Here is a 14,149-nt window from a genome sequence, read left to right on the forward strand (position 1 = left end):
ACAATGGGTCTGTTTTTTCCTTGTCTGTGTAATTCTTCTTTGCAAGCTGTGTTGTGAAATGCATTTTTAAGCAGAACTCTCCTCAGAATTAATGGGGTAGTCTACTTAAAATCAATGTCACAGGATGGTCCTATATATTTGCATACCTTAATTATATAATTGAATTGTGTATCTTAATTATTACATGATTACATGCCTTAAATATGTAATTACAACTGCTTATGCTAACTGCATGACCAAAAGCATGAAATTAGAGTGTAATTACAGTACATATAGTAGTTGAACAAGTGATTTAGCTTTTTGTGTACTAAATATAACTTGGAAATAAATAATAAATTCCACACTTTGCATAATTATTCTCTCCAAAGATTGTACCAGGAAGCTGGTAACAATAAAACCAACAAATGCTTCATTCCTCTTTATCTGAGACAAATGTCTAGCTTGACTTTTATACTGCATACCCTGCCAAAGCGAAAAAACAATACCTACCATGAGACAATCACCCCAAAAGTGTTACTTAAGCAGTTATGCAAAAAAAAAAAAAAAAAAATTCTACATGATCTTCACCTGTAGTATAAATTTCCTAATATCAGTTCTGTGAAAGATATTTATTGGGCATGTATTCTGATTTTAAAAGACGGGGTAGATAGGATCATATGGAATGACAGTAATGTCAAGCCAAGATGAGTTATCTCCTTTAAGCAGAGCTGAAATGTGTTGTGTAGATCCAGTAAGTCAATATTTACTACTATATATAATAGTGGCTAAACTAAGGAAAACCACTTAAACGCAGCTTTCATTGTACAGTCACAGCAAAATAATGTGATTTACCCACCCTTGATTATTCAGAAATGCTGGTGATCATGTCCGACAATTCCTTTAGTTAGCTAGTGACTGTACATATTACCAAAATTATCATCGTGAATTAATGGAAAACCTGGAAAAGAAGAAGAGTGGGTAGGAAGTGAAGTCTGTCATTGGAAAACCCTTCACTTTCTGGAAGCTGTTTGTCTCCTTGTGTTCTGTTTCAAAAAAGTTTTTAAGCTGTAAGACACCCGTGGAATTTCTTACTTCGTTCTCTCTCTTTTCCCACTCCACCTTGAGATACTGGTGTGCCCACAGCTCCGTGTTTGCAGAGAGTACACTACTGACTGGTATTTTTCCACCATGGACTACCAAGTTGGGGTTGTAGAAGAGTTTGTCCAGGGATTTTGTAGAGGAAGCCAAGTCCACCCTTTTCTGCCTGTCTGATCTATTGCAAGATGGATGGCTGGTTCTTCAGCTTAACTTTAAAGTATTTTAAGATGAAGAACTTTACAAGTATTTTAAAATGGAAGGCACAGATGATGTTCTACAACTATAGCATCTGGAGGAAAAAGAGGTGTAGGATCTGTGTTTTGCAGAGTTATCAACATTGCTGTTACTAGCAATTTTCTGGGGAGTAAGCTCCTTTATAAAAGGTTTTCTGCAAATGTGGAGTGACTTCACTCTGCTACAAACTTTGTTATCTCAAGCAACTCAATTTTCCTGTACCACAATTTCTGATGTGCACAAAGATATGATATGCTTTTCTGTAACGCAGAAGTGTTGTAAGGGCAGTGGAGATTGCAAGACCTCAGTAAGGGCTGTGTGAATACCTTTTATAGGTAGGGATGAAATAGGGGAGATTGCTAAGGGTGAAACAAGTGTCCCTTCTCTTTCTTCACACAATTGGAGGTGGCTGCTGTGCCTGTATGAAGCGGTAATAGGTTGTTGTATTCTCCCTTCAGGCAGCTGCCACCAGCCCTACCTCCTGCTGTTAACCCAGAAAGCCACTCGCAGCAGGGATAGGCCTTCCTAGGGAGAAAGGGACAGGTCTGGAGCCCCCAAACGGCAAAAATCAGTTTAACGAAAAAAGACCAAGATTGGTCATTTATTCACCAGGGCCATCACTTTGCTGCAAAGAAAAGGTCAGCAGGAAAATGGTGCCTGCTGTGCTTTAGATCTGAAATGTTCCTTCATTTCTCAGCCCTGTGTGAGTGGATCTATTTGTGTCTGCTGTCCTCTGATCGTGAGAATTGTATGTTAAGGGTTATATAACACGTTTCCTGTTTTTATCCAAAGCCAGTTTGATAACTGAGTAGCAAAGTGTAGAGTCGCTCCAAATCCCATGTCTTCAGAATGTGTTAGGGGTATGTTTTATATATCATGGCAATACTGGTGAAGTTACATACCGGAATGATTACAGAACCGATTGTGCCATTTTCAGTAAGATGATTGCTTAACTTCTAATGGAGCTGCACATTTAAAAAGCTTTGGGTTGAAGATTACACCCCCCCCCCCCTTTTTTTTTCTCCCTCACTGTTGACCTGAGAATATCTGTGTGCAGAGATTTTTTGACTGGAGTAGGAGAGATTTCAAAGAGCATCTATTGTAGTTCATTGGTGACCATGGAACAGTAAGCAAGGGACTTATGAAAGAGCTCGTAACTGGCTTCAGCCAGCATTTCAGCGAGGTTTATTATGCCATTATTTTAGAGACGGGAAAACAGAAGATGAGACAGAGGGGATGTCAGAAGCATCTTGGGGAGTTAAGAATATGAATTCATTGGACTTACTGAATTTTCCATTGGGGAAATTTGTGCTTTTCCATTTGGAAAAGTGATTTTCCTCAAGTATCATAATGAGCCACTGGAAAAAGCTAGGACTAAAAGCTTTTCAAGCTTCACAGGAGAAGTGCTGATGGTGAAGCTTATGTAGCTACTGCAAGCACCATGGGGCTTGTCACCACTCAGGATACGTCTCAGGAACTTGTGTATGCCAATTTATGAAACCTATAATAACACTTCATATTCTTGTAACATCCACTGAATTTATCCTAGAACTCATCATGTGTTTGAAACTAATATGTATTTGCATACTTCTTTATTGAGAAGCTCTAAGAAAGATGTCTAGCTATTATTAAAAACTATGCTTGTTTAGAGTAGGCAAAAGTAAGGCCATTTTAATTCTTTTTTTTTTCTTTTAAAAACACTTAGTGATTAATGAAACCAAGATTGCCCAATCACCCCTCAAACTTTAAAGCAAAAATATCCTATGTGGATTAATAGCCACCTATGAGAGTTTTCTGACATACTGGAAATTTCTGCAGGAAAGCCAGGGGCTCACAGAAGGATGTCAGGATTAAAAAGGAAACTGTTCTATGATTATATGGACTCTTCCCAATCCCACACCTTCCGTGGCTTGTTCTATTTCATTCTTATCCCATGTTCCACAAGCACTTGTGCATGAGAGTTATCAGATTGCTACTTAATGACAAACATGGCCCAGAAGTTTTTCCTCTCAGTCTATGGTATTTGTATAAATAACCCCATGGTGCTAGGATTATAGAATATCCCGAGTTAGAAGGGACCTAAAAGGATCATCGAGTCCAACTCCTAAGAGGATATTTAAATGCTCTTTGCTTATCAATATTATTACATTCACAAATAAAAGTTGAACACTTTGTGGGGAATATGGCATAGGATTCTTCGTTGTGCGGGTTCCCAAGATGGTTTCTGTACCTGATGCATAAAGACGTGCTCAGCTGCCTTAGGTTTGTAAAAGAATCTCTGCTTCGTTTACACTGTAGCTTTGTAGGAGACCACAGAGTACTTTCCCATCCTCAGCGAAGCTGGTTTGTGACTAAGGTTATGAAATATGAAAAGCTTATTGATAGAAGTTAAGAAATAGAATCATAGAATCATAGAATATCCCAAGTTGGAAGGGACCCATAAGGATCATCAAGTCCAACTCCTAATGTAAATAAAAATAAGAACAATGAAGGCAAAAAGCAAGACTTGCAAAATGTTCTTGCCACATGTTAAGCTTTGTAGGAGGCATCTGAGTGGATTAAGACACTTATAATTGCTTGATACTGGAAATCTCCATCTCAGGTTTAAAAAAAAGAAAAGAAGATTTGGAAATTTTTATAATATTGAATTTCTCCATTAATTAGGACATGAGCCATGTAGTTCAGTAGTTAAAGCCAAGGGCTTGGTAATAAGAAGATCGTGGTGTTCTAATGATGCTGTTTGGATAATTTTCCATTGTCTTTGTTATTTGTTTATTTTGTTCACATGTGTACGGTGGATGCTTTAAAACGTGAAAAGCAAATTTAAAAGTTTGAGCTACCTAAAATTTGCCATATCAACTCTAGATGGAGAGAGCTTATTTAAATTTTATTCTTCTTATTTTTCATTCTCCCTTTTTTCCTCACCTGTTCAGGTGTTCCAATAATAATGCACATTTGGAGATTTCCGTTCTTAATGTACTAAACAGAGCTGATCTCCCTCTCTGTGAAGGAACAAATGCTTTTGGCTCTCGTGGTGCTGTATTTCACAGAATCACACAGAATCATAGAATTGTAGGGGTTGGAAGGGACCTTGAAAGATCATCGGGTCCAACCCCCCTGCCGAAGCAGGTTCCTTAGAGCAGGCTGCCCAGGTAGGTGTACAGATGGGCCTTGAATATCTCCAGAGAAGGAAACTCCATAACCTCCCTGGGCAGCCTGTTCCAGCACTCCGTCACCCTGACTGTGAAGAAGTTCTTTCGCATGTTGGTGTGGAACTTCCTGTGCTCAGTTTTGTGGCTGTTACCCCTTGTCCTGTCCCCACAAACCACTGAAAAGAGGTTGGCCAAATCCCTCTGTCTCCCACACTTCAGGTTTTTATAAACATTGATAAGATCTCTTCTCAGTCTTCTTTTCTCTAGGCTGAACAGACCCAGGTCTCTCAGCCTTTCCTCATGGGGGAGATGCCCCAGGCCCTGTATCATCTTCATGGCCCTCCGCTGGACTCTTTCCAGGAGATCCCTGTCTTTTTTGTACCGGGGAGCCCAGAACTGGACACAGTACTCCAGGTGAGGCCTGACCAGGGCAGAGTAGAGGGGGAGGATCACCTCCCTTGACCTGCTGGCCCCACTCCTTTTAATGCACGCCAGGATCCCATTGGCCCTCTTGGCCACCAGGGCACACTGCTGGCTCGTGGTCAACCTGTCGTCTACCAGGACCCCCAGGTCCTTCTCCTCAGAGCTCCTCTCCAGCAGGTTGCCCCCCAGCCTGTACTGATACGTCCGGTTGTTCTTTCCCAGGTGCAGGACTCTACACTTGCTCTTATTAAACCTCATTTGGTTTCTTCCTGCCTATCTCTCCAGCCGGTCCAGGTCTCGCTGAATGGCAGCACAGCCGGCAGCACAGCCTTCTGGCATGTCAGCCACTCCTCCCAGCTTAGTGTCATCGGCGTACTTCCTGAGAGCAGACACTATTCCCTCATCAAGGTCATCGATGAAGATGTTGAACAAGACCGGACCCAGCACCGACCCCTGGGGAACGCTGCTAGTCACAGGTCTCCAGCCAGACTCTGTGCTGCCGATCACCACCCTCTGAGCTCAGCCAGTCAGCCAGTTCTCAACCCACCTTACTGTCCACTCCTCTATCCCACACTTTCTCAGCTTTGCTAGCAGGATGTCGTGGGAGACAGTATCAAAAGCCTTGCTAAAGTCAAGATAAATGGCATCCATTTCTCTCCCCCCATCTACCCAGCTGGCGATGCCATCATAGAAGGCAATGAGGTTGGTCAAGCACGCCTTCCCCTTGGTGAATCCATGCTGACTACTCCTCATAACATTCTTCTCTTCCAATTGCTTGGAGATGGCATCCAGAACAAGCTGTTCCAATACCTTTCCAGGGACAGAGGTGAGACTGACTGGCCTTGTAGTTTATTTCCCAATGGCCTGTTGCTAACAGGGTTCTTAGAGCTGTAGCCCCAAGAATGTCACCTTATTGTTGCATCTTCTTGTTAGGATAAAATGTAAAGTTTACTCTGCTGTCTTTCTACTGAGAGATGAGTTGACATTAGCAAGCATAGAATTACACTAGTATTATCCCACTCACTATGGTGTTGAACCTTGCTTGATTTCTGCACGTGAACTTTTCATTCTTTATCAAAAACAGGTAGTATTGGGGAAAGGGACTTGTCTTTTAACTGTTTTGAGAGAACATATGGTTTGTGCAGACCCTTTATGGAAATTAAAATTAATAATCATTTCTGCTCTGGTTCACAGGAGAGGACTTTGAATTCAGTGGCACTTGAGTTTGCTTGTTTGGGATGTGCTCACTGAATACAGCAGGAAGTGCAAACCAACAGTAGCTAGAATAAGAGATGGAATCAACCAAAGTCATTTAGAAGTGTAAGTACTATGCTTGACATCACTAATTGTATAAAAACATTAATTATTCTTATAATCAAATAATACAGGTCAAATAATAGGTCAGAGAACTGATATGTCCATAGATATTCTGTACAGTGTGCCATGGTTAGCTGGCTCCAAGAACACACAGTACTGTTCCAATTAATTGAGAGAATAGCTTGATACTTCACAGGTTGGAGCAGCCAGATCATTCTAAAGCAGTGATTATCTTCACTGCTACAAAGTGTGTTTAGTTTCAAACTTAATTGTATCCACATTTCCGTTTCTAATTAATCCAGATACAGAAATGCTATAGTAACCGAACAGCGTGTTCTTTGAGGAAATATAACATGGCACAATCCTACGGCACCAGAGTAATCTGATTAAAGAGATGTTTGTGTAACACAGGTCTTTAAAGTTAAATAATTTATCATATGCTTACTATTCTTGTGATACTCTTTAATTTTAAAGATGAGATGAGAAATGTTTATCTTGCTCATTTTGGTTTTGAATTTCCACTGTCTCTAATTTGTCATGGAATTTTCAAAGGTGATTGAAAAGGTAGTCAGCTGCTTGGTAGCATACATTTTTGAAAAAGGCAAGAATCCAATTTTCAGTATGAAATTTCCACCATTGGTATCTTCATGAGAGATTAAATGCACTAATCTTGTAGTTAACAAGGTGTGCCTCTGCAATCTATTGCATGCATTTCTAAGAGGGTTCCTGCAGATGGCCAATATTCACAAGAAGGTCAGAATGGCCTGTAAGAGACTAGGGACAAGTTTTTTTACCCATGATTTTGCACGTACTGAGCTGAAGGACTGCAAGTGCTCCAAGGCAATGCATAGGTTTCCATGTGTTTGAACTGCACTGAAAAAAACACAGGATTTATGGGAGTGCTGTCTGTGACTGATTGCTGTCACCAGGGTGTTGCTGTATTAGTTACCAATGTTACCTTGGAAAATTCAAAACCTGGGAGAAATGTGCAGTTGAAATAGCTGTGAATATTTCTTTTTATCAAAAAAAAAAAGCCTTTTGTAACAAGCAAGCTGAGTTGTTGTTCCCTCCCCGCCCCCCCCCCCCCCCAACTGGAAGAGCTGCATGCGCAGTGATTCTCATGGACAGTGTTGTGATTGGTGCTTTGGGGGTTGATTCGGAAGTTCTGGCAATTAAGGCCCACCAATGTTTGCTCAGGGGAGAGAAGTGGCAAAAATTGTAATGCTGACACTTACTGTTAGTAATGCTAGTATGAAGTAAACCACGGTTAGATCTTTAATAGGGGATCGAGCTTGGAGTCGAGTCTCATGGGTGGAACCTGAGTGATTTGAGGAGACCTTGTTCATAAACTCTCAAAAGAAGCCTCAGTTACCACTTGATACAAACCTAACAAACAGATTTTTATTCCCCCCGCCCCTTCTCAGCAGAAAAGAGCTTGTGTATCCCCCTTCCAGCTGAAAATCTCAGTCCTGATGACATCCAGATGGTGGGAAGGAGGGGAAAAAGTCGTCAGAAATGGCTAGAGAGAGATTGGATGATGAACTGAAAGATCTGGAGACAGAGCTATGACAGAAGAACTGATAAATGCAGTGAGGGATTTCATTTCATCCAATAAAACACCTTTAGGGGAAAAAAAAAAAAAAGGTGCTTTAGTGCTTATTTAAATTACTGACATTGAAATTCTAGTTCTAAAAAATACCGCTTCTGAAAAGCATTTGGAGTTTTAGAGAAGCCTGACCTTTTCCTTTCAACGTGTAAACCAAATTTCAAGCTGTTTAATAAGAAGAGAGCACCACCTTGTGTTAGTCTCTACGCCTTGTTAACACCCTATGTGAACGTTTACCCATATAGTTGAATCGAAGAACAAACGTTTACTTTTCTTATATAGTGTTCTTGTGCTTGTGCAGTAGAAAGCCAAGAGAGACAAAAGATGCAAGTGCAGAGGTTAAGAGCTGGATACCTGGACTGAGCGTCAGAATTCACACATCTGTGCATACACTGACAAAGTTTGGTTTGTGAATTCAGATTCTTATACAAAGTTCAGATTTCTGGGATCTGATACTGTTCAGAAGAGCTTATTCATTAAGTAAAATTAAAGTATATGCAGTACACACTTCGAGATGTAATCAAATGTATGCACATCTCTGGTAAGCAGTAATGAGGCTGATGACTCTACTGAGAGACCGTTGTTTGCTGCATGTACCGAATAATATCGCCCATGGTGTAAATGTGTTGCCATGTCTTCACTGAATCAGACATTTAAGAAAGTATCTCAAATCTATCCATTGTTATTAGGATGAATAGCTCTTCAGATCCACGAATACTCATTTGAGGTTTTTTTTTTTTTATATATATAAATTTCTACTGTTTTTTTTTTTTTCTTTTCTGTGTACTTCATTGCCTTATGGTTCAGGAGGTGTATTCTGGGAGGGTGTACGTCATAGACTGGACTGTTTGTAATTAATCTTTACTATGATTTTTTACTTATGAAAAGTAAAACTAAAATATTTACATGTACGGACTCTCACAAGAGTAGGATAAAGCTGATACATTCTCGTCCGTAATGCATTAAAAAAAAAAAAAAAAAGAAAGGCTTTAAATGTGTCAGTACACCAGAGTTCTTTACTAAAGTATACAATCTTCTTTGGTGACCTTAAGAAAAATAATTAGGAGGCAATGTTGAGGCACTGGATTCAAAAGCAAAGCAGCTAGGAGTTGTATTTTCAGCATCTTTTTAAAATGGAAATTTCAGATGTAATTTGTTTGCTTAGATTGCAGGGGAAATAAAACCTGTTTTAATAGCTCTAACTTATTTTTTATCAGTATTGTAATAAACAAAAATACTAAATCTTTACTGATACAGGAATAGTAGATATATTGCATATTATTTCAATCATTAGAGAACAAGCCAGGGAAGCATTCCCAGCAATATTGTGTTAAGACATTACAGTGATGTACACAAATATGTAAACCTAGGAGAACTTCTGTGTTGCTTGACCATGGATGTATTTCATCTTAATTGTCCACATTCAGTTAATCAGTTTAAATATGGGTGATGCTTTTTGCATTGCTCTTTAAGCTCCATTGCCATGATCCTTGGCTTGTTGTGAAGGAGACAGGGAAGAGTTGAGGATCTCAACTATTCTCTTTTATACAAACCTAAGTTGATCGTGTTTCATTTGCTGTAAAGTAGAATATTCTCACAGCCAAGTTATATCAGGGCTGTCGTCTTTTTAAGATGATGCACATTTCAGCAGATTCATTCTCAGTTTTTTACAGGAAGATTTAATCTATAACTCTCATTTTGCATGGGTAATCTTTGCTCCTTGTAAAGTCCTTTTATAGATGGACCAGTGTTCTGATTAGGAGCTTTTCTGAAAGGAACTTAGCTCTTCCAGCAAGGAAATGAACCTGGGGAGAAATATCACCATATGATGGAGCCAGTGGAATATGAAGAATAAATCTCTGCATGTCTAAGTTTGTATGCTAATGTCTGACTCTAAACTGAAATTGAATTGTAAAAGGGGAAGCAGAAAAACAAGGCAAAATCAGTCTCTGAAGTAAAAAGACTGAAAGAAGTGAAGAGGAATTTAATGTATTTGGATTAAACATATTTCCTGATGAATGAAAAAAAAAACAACAGATGTAGCATGAATGAAAAACACAAATCTTCTACTTCCAAGAATTATGCTAGAGATCATAATATTTAAGCTCTAACATACTTTTCAAATAATTTAAAACAGTGGATAAGTTTCAGAATTAATTATGTGATCTCAGAGACAGAGACATGATACATAACATGGTGCCCAGCAGTGAATACTGCATGCATATAGAGTCTGGGTCTGTATATAGTTATGCAACTCTTGCTTTGAGTATTTGCCCTGAACCGTATAAACTAACCACAGTGGTTGTCAGGCTACATGTGTGTTCCCTGCTGTTCCCAGAATCCCAGCATGTGTTCCCAAAATGTGTTCCCAGAATATCCCAGCTGTATACTATCAGTTCTGCTCTGAATCCTTTGTAATACATCAGATAAAGCCTGTTTTCCCACCATGGAGGCACGATAGATTGATGCTTTTGGCAAAAGGAGACAGAGATGCTTCAGGTTTGGCTGAGCATTCATAGTCAGTTGGAGTGCCTGACTTTGTTATCGTGGCTGCATCTTTAAAAGTGCAGGAAATTCAACTATTTTGTACAGCACAATATCTTGGACAAGTACAATTTGAATTTCCTGTGCAAAGATGTCATAGATGCCTATTTTCAGAGAAGTAATTGAAGCAGGTAGATAATGGCTTAGTAAGACTGTTTTAGGTCAAAAATTTGTGAAGAGCTTAGCTGTAAGAAAACATTTCCATTCTCATATTTTAGAATCGTTACAGATCAAAATTAATTGGTTCCCATTACAAAAACATTCTCATTTTGCTTGTTTGCTCTAGTAATAAAGTACCTCTAGTGCTCTAGAGTTTGCTATGTCTGATAGAGAAAGATGAGAAAATACAAAAATAATCTTGTTATAAAGGGGATTTTTCTTACTTTCATGAACTGTTTACAGCTGTACACCGTAAGGGTTCAAAGAAGAGGAGAATAAAAATCCTACCATAATTATGTAATGTTCAGATGTTTATTAGGATAATTTGAATACATTAGCTGAGACAGTATCCTGTTGGCAGGGAAACTAGAAGAGATGTATATAAAAGCTGATTCAACATATTAGCTTTGAATGCTGTAAGAGGCCACTGTACAAGTGTGTATAGTTTTAAAAAAATAAAAAGCTAGTCCTTTGAACTTAAAAGTTAAAAACAAAAAACAGACAACTATATATGCATTGAAATCAAGATACTGTTTCTCCCAAGATGGCAATATAAATTACAGTGCTCTGCTATACGTCCTGATGTATCTAACCTGCAGTTCAGTATAAGAAATACGAATGGTGTGTTTGGAGGTGAATTTTTCCTATTAGATCTGTTTGGATAATTGCTGAGAAGAAAAGTTTTGTCATTAGCTAAAGCTATCTCAGACTTCCTTTGGAAGAGGTGACTGAGGTCTAGGATAGCCTGAGTCCAAAGTACTGTGCAGCAAGGTGGCTGTGGTCTTTCCTTGGCGTGCAGGAGATGTAGATTCATTTTTTGTTTGCAGTGAGTGTGTGGACTTCCAGCCTCTCTAGGGAATACCCTCTCTTACTTTTTCTCTTCTTGTCCTCCCCACCTGCTTTGCTCAGGTGGCACAGCTATTTCTTCAGAAAAAGCAAGAGAAAAAGCAAAAGGGAGAAAAGTTTGTTGTTGTTTTTTTGAAAAAAAAAAAGAAATTTAAGGAGGGAAAAATCCACTTCCCATGCAACTCTGCATAGGATATCTTCCACTTCTCAACTTTGTCACAGATAAACCAAGAATGTAAGCAATGAGTAATGTCTTCCTTGTATGGGATTGTCTCATCTCCTGTTTCTTGCAAAGACATGCAAAACAGCACGGGAAACATGGAGCTTATTCCCAGTGGCAACTGCTGTCTTTTTACAGTTGTCCCAGCATGTGTTCATGATGTAGCACAGTTAGGGAGATATCTGGAATTTCTGGGATTTATTTCTGATCAAAGCTGCACGCAGAGCTTAGTGAGCAAAGATGAGAAACATTACAATGTCTGGTGAACAGTAGTGCACTTGGAAGAGTATCCCTCGGGAAAGCTTGTGCCGATGGAGCACATCGCCTGGGCTGCTGCCCCAGCTTGGAGCACTCGCCACGTGGAGACGTGAGGCTGACTCTCCCTGCTACAACACTCCATGCAGGGAAGAGCTGCTTATGGCATCCCCAGGCTGCATTTACCTCGCAGGGCATGGCAGAACTTGGTCATGTTCTCCTCAGGTCCTTGGATATCGCTCTTTGGCTGCACACCTCGACAGGGAAGCAGGTGTCCTGCTCCTTGGTGTCAGGCTGGGGCTGGTCAGGTCGACTATGATTGCACCGCAGTTTTCTTCATCTGCTTTATCATTTGCTTGTTCTTACATTTTGGGGGCAGGAAGACAGTTTAAATCTATGCTCTCTCTGCTCTCTGCGGCAGTCACTGTTCTGGGACTAATCTCGACTCTCCTGGCACTCAAAGGTTGCATGAAGGATGACGCTGAGCAGCAGGGATTTGGTCCCAAATGTTATCCATTCCAGGGGTTTTGTCCAACTGGCTCCTTCCTGGAAAGATAGCTTTCACTGTTTTAGCAGTACATGTTTTCTTTTATGTTGTTTGCAGGTTCTCTCTGTTCCACAACCTGTTCTCTCTGCCTTTACCTTCCAGCCCTGGATGCATCTGGTCCTGTATTGGTTCATAGAGAGCAGACTTGTGGTGGGCTTTTATTTTCTTCTGCCAAAGGATTTTTTCAGCTTCTGCTGCTGAAAGTTGCTGGAGTAAACAGCACCAGCAATATTTCATTATGGAAGTGATGAGGGTTCATTTCTGGTACATATACCATAGCCTTCAGAGGAACAAACCTTGTCTGGATGTGGAAAAAGTCAGTGTTACTCTGCACTGCAACAGCTCAATACACAAACAGTTTATTAATGCTGTTTAGTGTTCACAGTCCTTCCTGCATTTTAGCCTCTTGTCCTGCTGTGCCCAATGCTGTCAACAGTTAAACAACTCAATGACCACCAACTTCCTTGCCTTTGTCAAAATTTGAGAGATTCCCTTTTAAAAATGTATCTATGTTTAACTGTTTACTTCCCTGGAAGGTGTAGGCTAATCCTTAATTTCCTGTTGTTCCTGGTCCCATTTTTGATTCACAATTTTTTGATGAATGTGCTTTTAGTCACTGTCTTACTTCATGGGCTACATCAATTTTTTTTTGGTATGATTTCAAGAGACACACAAGAAACAATAATTTGGAAATTCATTACAATGCCAGGGTTTATATGCTCTCATTAAGCATTAATTGGTAGTTGATGGCTATTGCTATTTTTAACACCATTAGTTCATAGCAATGTAATTAGTGATGCTAAGTACAGGATCCACATTAATAGCATTACTAATTGTAAATCTGGAGATAGAAACACAAGATGACTAGTTAATTTCTAGGCAATATCTCATGATAATTGGCTACAGGACATTTGTGCTGAAGTAGAAAGGTAAATAATTTAAAATCTTTTCTTGTAGTTTATGCTGTACTTTGCAACAGTAATATAGTCTGTTGCCCATGTTTTAGCTGTATGAAATACAATGCCATTAGCATCTCACAGCTTCTGCTGTTATTAATTTCCATGCTTCTGAATGCTTCCATATATACTAGGAAACGTGAATAAAAAAATAATAATAATAAAAAAAATCAGAAGCAATAAACCAACAACTTTAAGGACATTTTACAAAGCAGCGTCAAATAGGTAGAGAAGAGAGGAAATACAATATAGGCTTTTAATTATATAATGCTTAGGTGGCAGATGCTTACTGAGGCATTGTTTTTTTTTATGAGATTTATATTAGCCAGCAAAAAATTAGTTCTCTGGTTATTAATAACACAGTAATTGCAATATTTAAATTCTACTGAGCTGGGTTTTAAATAATCTTTGCTTTAGAAACTGTGATAGGTCTTTAGATGTAAAAGTTCCTGCGTACAGATGTCCAAGTGCTTCTCAACACCTCCGTACAGGCTTTTATAGAGCCTATGTACGCAGTGTAACTGAGTACCTCCTAAATATTAAAAGAAAAGTAACAAATCAGCATGATCTTTTCAGCTCCCAGCAAGTAGGAGTACATGCTTTGATTAGATCCTGAGCTATACAAATAGTATAAGAACTGATATTAGAGAGGGAATGGATGTTTGTGAAAGCGAGGCTGAAAAAATTAATGATGCATCTTTACAGCCTTACTGAGACCTCATTGATTTCCATGGAAACCTTTTCATTGACTTCAGTGGGTCTCTTTAGTCTGATGCTAGAAAGAGTGTTTGACAGATAGTGAGGTGCATGCTC

The 14,149-nt window shown here is 39.4% G+C and overlaps 1 protein-coding gene across 3 annotated transcripts in view; it reads left to right on the forward strand.

The window, feature by feature from the left end:
- The first annotated feature begins 1,194 nt into the window (after positions 1–1,194).
- Positions 1,195–14,149, forward strand: part of LOC310903822 (uncharacterized protein) — a 255,975-nt gene continuing 243,020 nt past the window's right edge. For all 3 annotated transcript variants that reach the window (XR_014587839.1, XR_014587840.1, XM_083847772.1), the window contains exon 1: positions 1,195–6,206. The gene's annotated coding sequence lies outside the window, so the exon portion shown is untranslated. The remainder of the gene's footprint in view (positions 6,207–14,149) is intronic.

This window comes from Anser anser (assembly GCF_964211835.1).
Source record: "Anser anser genome assembly, chromosome: 9".
Taxonomy (NCBI): domain Eukaryota; kingdom Metazoa; phylum Chordata; class Aves; order Anseriformes; family Anatidae; genus Anser; species Anser anser.